This window comes from Camellia sinensis, chromosome 5 (genome assembly GCF_055761805.1).
Source record: "Camellia sinensis isolate YWXY chromosome 5, ASM5576180v1, whole genome shotgun sequence".
NCBI classification, from domain to species: Eukaryota; Viridiplantae; Streptophyta; class Magnoliopsida; order Ericales; family Theaceae; genus Camellia; species Camellia sinensis.
Window position 1 is genome coordinate 99,722,959 of NC_138965.1, and position 6,359 is coordinate 99,729,317.

The window sequence follows — 6,359 nt, forward strand, 5'->3', positions numbered from 1 at the left end:
CCACGTGGGTCATACAATGGTGACAACAATCTATCGATTTTATTCCCCCAGACAAGAGAAACAATCACCACCCGATGTGCATACAGTAACTCTCCTACAGTAGCAGTCTATGATGGCACGATAGGAAGACAATCAATCGATGCTGATGATGACATCGAAACCCAACATGTCTAATAATACACAGCTAAAACAGAGTCAACGATCATCGACCTCAATCGCACACCTGCGACATAACCAATTCAAAACAATTTTACCCCCAATAGGTGACTCTACCATAAGCGAAGATTCTAGTTGCTCAATTTCTAATTCCAAAATGGATGCAAATGCAAATGCTATAAATTAGTAGGATACCCCGGTATTTGTAGACACCTCATTTTGACCGGCCCTAAGACTTGGGCTCTTTCTTCCGAACACCCTATGATGAAAATTGGAATGTGCTATTTTACGAATTTCTCAGTAGAAAAGTCAGGTTTAAGTTTTAATTCTAACCTTATACCCGTTTTGGCCAAATTATTTTAGACCTATTCAAAAATGTTTTTTTGAATTTTTTCTTTTCCAAAAAATTTAGCAATTTTGAAAAATCAGCTCTCACACCACATGGCTAGCCATGTGTTTTGAGTGTTTGAAAATTTCATAAATAGCCCCCCATTTTGTTGTTTTGGAAGAGAGAAAAAAATAAAGAAAATTTTAAGAAAGAAAATTTTGTTTCAAAAAAAAGAGGAAAAAATGAGAGAAAGTTTTGGAAAAATTTTGTTTCCCAAAGTCTTGAGAAGAGAAAATTTTGGAAAAAAAGTTTTGTTCCAATAAATCTTAAACCTTTCTATCCACTGGTATATACCACACAAAACCACATTAAAGTTAAACCTTGAATTTCTTGCTGAGATTCCAAAGCATACATCATAACCGTGAGGGTGTAAAAAAGAAAGTTTGATAATCAGAAAATTCACCATTTTCCTTCAAAAGGTGAATTTTTGTAATCTTCTCATTTATTTTGTTATATTTTCTTTACTGTTTTAAATATGTGATATTTAGGTTAGGGAAGTGGAAGGTTGATCCTCTAATCCTTAGATTTATTTTTATTTATTTTCTTGTATTTTCTTTACTATTTTAAATATGTGATATTTAGGTTGTGGAAGTGGAAGGCTGAGCCTCTGTTCCTTAGATTTTGTTTTAGAATATGTGTTCAAATATATGATATAAAAATGTGATTTAAGTTAGTTGAGATGTAATTTCTTTACTAACTATATTATATATTATTATATTATAATATATATATATATATATATTTTTGGTGCGGTGATAGATGAAACACCATTCACATCTCTAATGTATGTATATATTATTTATTAATTATATTATATTTATTATAAATATAAAAAAAAAAAAGAGAAAAGGAAAATAAAAAGAAATATAAATGTTGTGTGAGGCGTCTGTGTCATTGTTGCTTCCTGCTAGTTTAAAGTGCTCAAATATTATTTGAGAGGAAACACAACACATGGTGAGGTATTGGCAGAATAGTTAATGTTTAAGTTTCAGGTCAGGGGTTCAAAAACCCCTCTCCAGCATCATTGAATTCTTTTTTTGGACAAGTCCAATCATCGCCACGTATTAGCCACATCAGCAAACCCACCATGTCAGCGTCACACTCAGCACTAACAAAATATTCTGCATCTAGACGGAATATTCCCTGTCTTGACGAAATATTGCTTTCTCTAACAAAATATTCCCCAAAAAGATAATTTTGGATTGTTTTTTAGATGAGAAGACTTGTTCCTAGCTAAAAAGATCGTTCCAGACACAACCGTGAGGTTAGAATGGAGAAATTCTTAATATGAAGTTTTTATTTTCTTTTAATTTGAGAGATTTGTGAGGTTTTATTTTATTGTAATATTTTCTTCCTCTCCTCCCTTATACGGATATGTAATTATTCAAGTGATGTAATAATTTTCCGTCCTGCATCTTTCTATCCCGTTCTTTTACTTGCTTTCTTTATTTCCACATAAACATCATATTTTACTTTGCATCTATGTTTCATGTATCTTGATTTGGCTAAGTTTCCATTTATGGATTTAATCAATTCTTATGTGATTATGTGCACTACCTCATGTTTTGAGATGATTTGCATGTCATATGTTAGTAGCCGAATTTTCAGTTGCATTTTTGTGTATGTATTGCATTAAAATCTTGAATCTAGGATCATGCATGTTTTTCTTACTTTGTTTTGTAGCTATTTGTGGGAGTCAGTAAATATGCAAGTTTTCATGCTTTAGCATCCCGCTTTTGTGTGTTTTTCTTACTGTGTTTAGCATCCTACCATGAGAATATTTGCTTATTTGATATATCTCTATGAACACTGGTGGATAGAGGTTGTGTTGTTCAATTTGAAAAAATATTGATTTTCACGTTTGTAAACTCAATTTTTTTGAGTTGTACATCTTCAAAACTTTTTCGAAATGCATGAAAATAAATGGTTCCAAAATGAATGACGTAATCTATATTTGTTTGCTTCACATAATAAATTTAGGATTTATCAAATATATCAAATTATAAACATATAACGTAAATAAAACTCATATCATGGTTTAGTAGAGATCGATCTTTTGATCGGGTGAGCGATGGTACTCAATTAATGACCTTCCCCTCTCATACCTAAGGTTTCAAACTGAGACATCTTTGGTTACAACGAATAGTAGCCTTGGCACGAGTCACGGGTTTCTTAATTTTCCCAAAATACTATGTGGTGACCCTAAAATCTAATAACGTAGTCTATTTTTGACAAAGGTTTTTGCAATAAAATGGATTTTCTACAAATTTTGCCAAATCTGGACTCTTATCTACGTTTCACATTACACTCGTGAGACTAGATCAAAGAAATCAAGGGTTTGAACTGTTTAACATGCGCAGGTACCCCCATGTGATGTTATAGTTTCTAGTAACTCCACTGGGGATTTTATGAAATCTTGACTCGAACTCTATGATATGATTTTTATTTTCAATTTTATGTTCATTATATTGCAAGCATTAGTGCGCTTGAAGTTCTTGTGTTGTCCAAATCCTAGTGGGAGCACAGGTAAACTTTTTGTGACACTATACCATCTTCGCGTTACTTTTGAGACCTTGTGTTAATACCTTTTAAGATGTATCAAAAAGGTAGCTCCACTATCTAAGGTTATCAGACTTAAAAGAAAGGCTATATTGATTCTTCTGACTTCCTGGGATCTTAAATGGTTATTAACCGAAGAACTCTTTAGTGGCGTCATCTTAACTTCAAACCCCTAAGAATAGAGCTAACCCTATATATATAGTGAACTATGGCACCTTTCCAACTTAGAACTAGCTACTCTCCCATTTCTAGGATGTATGATACCACTTGTTTGAATAGTGAAACTCCAAATTATTTTAAACCTAGGACAAGGTAACCCTACCCCCCATAAGGGTGTTTGTTATCTTTCTTGCTATGTGCTATGCATGAGATTTGTACAGAGGTTCTTAAATTTAGATATGTGGTTCAGACATATCAGTTTGAGGCGGTTTATGAGGATAAATTAATTTTTTCAATGGAGTGTACAGTAATTTGGCAGTGATCAGTTGTGCGAATTGAGCCAAAGTGCTGCTGGAATTTTGTTTAGCGGTTTTGTTTCTGTTTGCTAGGTAGTTGTAGCACCATAGCTTTAGAAAAGTCGGATATCTCACAAAGTCTACCAGTGTGAATCCTTAAAACTAATAGGATATCAGACCATTTTTGTGATCAGGGAATAACCACATATTGATTGCACGAGCTTTATTTTGAACGTAGTGGATGGCCCACACTTAAACTGGTAATTCGAGAAAGGTTTCATTTCAAGTTCTGAATCAGATGTTAAGTCTGAGTCTTATTCCATCGAGTCTATGGAGTCAAAGTCAGACTCGAGTTAGTCTAGTCAGTTGGAGTCTGGTGATTTCGAGAGTGATAACCTAGACATCTCTGTCATGTCAAGGTCTTTTTTTATCATTTTCTTTTGAATTTGTTATCATCACTGAGTCGGAGTTTCTTTCGAATAAAAATGTCATAGATTCCTCGAGATTTGCAAATTTTGATCAATTAGGAGGAAGAGAGGCGTGTTAAGCCTTTAATGGATTAGATTGTTTCAGTTAACATGGGTACTGAAAATGATTCTTGCTTGGTCCAGATTGGTTCCATGTTGTCTTCAGAAAAACATAAGTGATTAGTCGCTTTATTAAAAGATTTCAAAAAATATTTTTGGGTGGTTCTTAGAAGACATACCTGAAATTGATCCTGATATTGTATAATATAGAATCCTTCTTGACCTTGGGACTCGACCCCCCTTAGCTTTCAAACCATGATTCAGCATGTCCAATAATCAACCAGAGTATAAGGCTAGCATAACCGAATTGGAAACAACCTTAGAACTAAGGGCAATAAGGTTGGTTGTTATTAGAGACTCAAATTGGATCATTTCTTAACCCAATGGAGACCAGAAAGAAAGTCAAATATTGGAATTTGAGAGAAGAATATTTAATGCTGAAGAATAATCAAGTTTCTATCTACGACCCTAGGGGCAAATTCACATCTAATTAGACGAGTTCTTACATCATCAAGTCTATCTAGTCAGAAGGAGCTATCATTCTCGTGGATTTAGATAGCCTAGAGATCTCACAACCAATCAACATGGAAAAACTACAAAGGTACTACCCTTGAAAGACTCCCTCGGCCAAAAACCTGGAAGGGCGACCCAAGCAAAAGTTAGAGCAGAAAAAAATAAAAAAAAAAATGAAAAATGAAAAAACTGAAGAAACGCTCGCAAGGTCGAAAACTTGGAAGGGCGGCTTTGGCAAAAGTTAGAACACAAAAGAAGAGTGTTAATACTCGAGTGAGCCTTACCCGGAACTACGTAAGGCCTGATTCCTATCTTTGGGATACATGGGCAGCTTCATCTTGAAGTTCGGCCCTAACCATTTTCGACTAACTCATCTCATCCATGTTTGATTGATATATTTATACTTGACGCGGTTGTCTTGTCCATGTTCAATTGGGATATCTTTATTTAGTTCAAGTGTCCTATCTCTTCTTTATAGTAGATCCAGATGCAAGACAAATCAAGTTCGGATTTGAGTTTGTGCATCTCAAGGGTTGATATCATGTTGGTCGGGTAGTGGTCATTTGTGAAAACAAATTTTGAGGACTTTTAATCAAATCGACTGATTTTCTCAAAAATTATTCTATTTTTGCAAAAACATAACCATTCTTTGGACCAAAAAAAGGAAAAATTTCAATGCTCACAATTTGACTTACATAATTTCAAAATAGCAAGTGGAACAAGCATATTAATCTAACTCTCTTGTTGGTCAAAATATTTTTAGCAGAAAACCAAACAAATAGCCAAAACGATGAACTAGGGGCACAGTCGAGTCAGTTTTCTTTCTTTCCCCCATATTCTCAAAAGTCTCCATTTATATTGTCAATCATTCGCCGGAAAATGCATGATTGTTGTACAAAACCCTTTAGTTGGGCAGTTGACCGGTGGTGGTTTTTGTTTTGAATCTCGTTTTACGGCATTGTGGCCATAATATTCTAAATCGTGCCTGTAATTGTTCTACTTGGTCGTGCCTGCGGTGTTTATAATCGCGCTCATGATAAAGTTTTATGTCCATAAAAATGATTTTCGTGGTTAGGTGTTATGCCATACCGATTTGCGAAACAAATTCATTTTATTAAATTTTAGGGTGAACCCCCGATTACAGCTTTCAAAACAAGAAAATTTCAAACACAAAATGAGAAATCTGAAGCATTGGTGCTCCTTCCTAAGCAAAACCAAAAATACAAGGAGAAAAGAAAAAAAAAAACAAAGTACAAGCATGGTTCTCATTTTCTAGTGACTTGAGTTTTAAGCGATAACAGTTACGCACTGATGCCCCGTTTCTAGTATCGATTGCCTTGCTTCATCATCACTTTCAGGAAGCTCTTGAAGACTATGTCTTGGTATTGGCAGAGCTTCTGAAAGAGATTACTCCTCACCAGTCGTCAAATGTAGAGCACCAATGAGCTCCGAATCGAACCGCAGTTGTCGCCTACCATTTCAGCTCCTTGTTTTGTTTCTTCAAGTTGCTAATCTCTTCTCGAGCGTCCTTATACATACACTAGAGCAAGGAGAGTTGGGCGTTTAATTGATGTACTTCACTCGTCCTACCTTGTAGCCGGTGGACAAATTGGAGACCGCAGTCGCGGTCTCTACACAGGAATTCAATGTGAAGTGGTTGGCATCGATATCAAACTATGTTGCCATCAGTTGCTCGATTGACAGCACAAGAAAGCTGAAAACAGGGACAAGGGCACTCTATCGAGGCTTAGAAGAACTGGT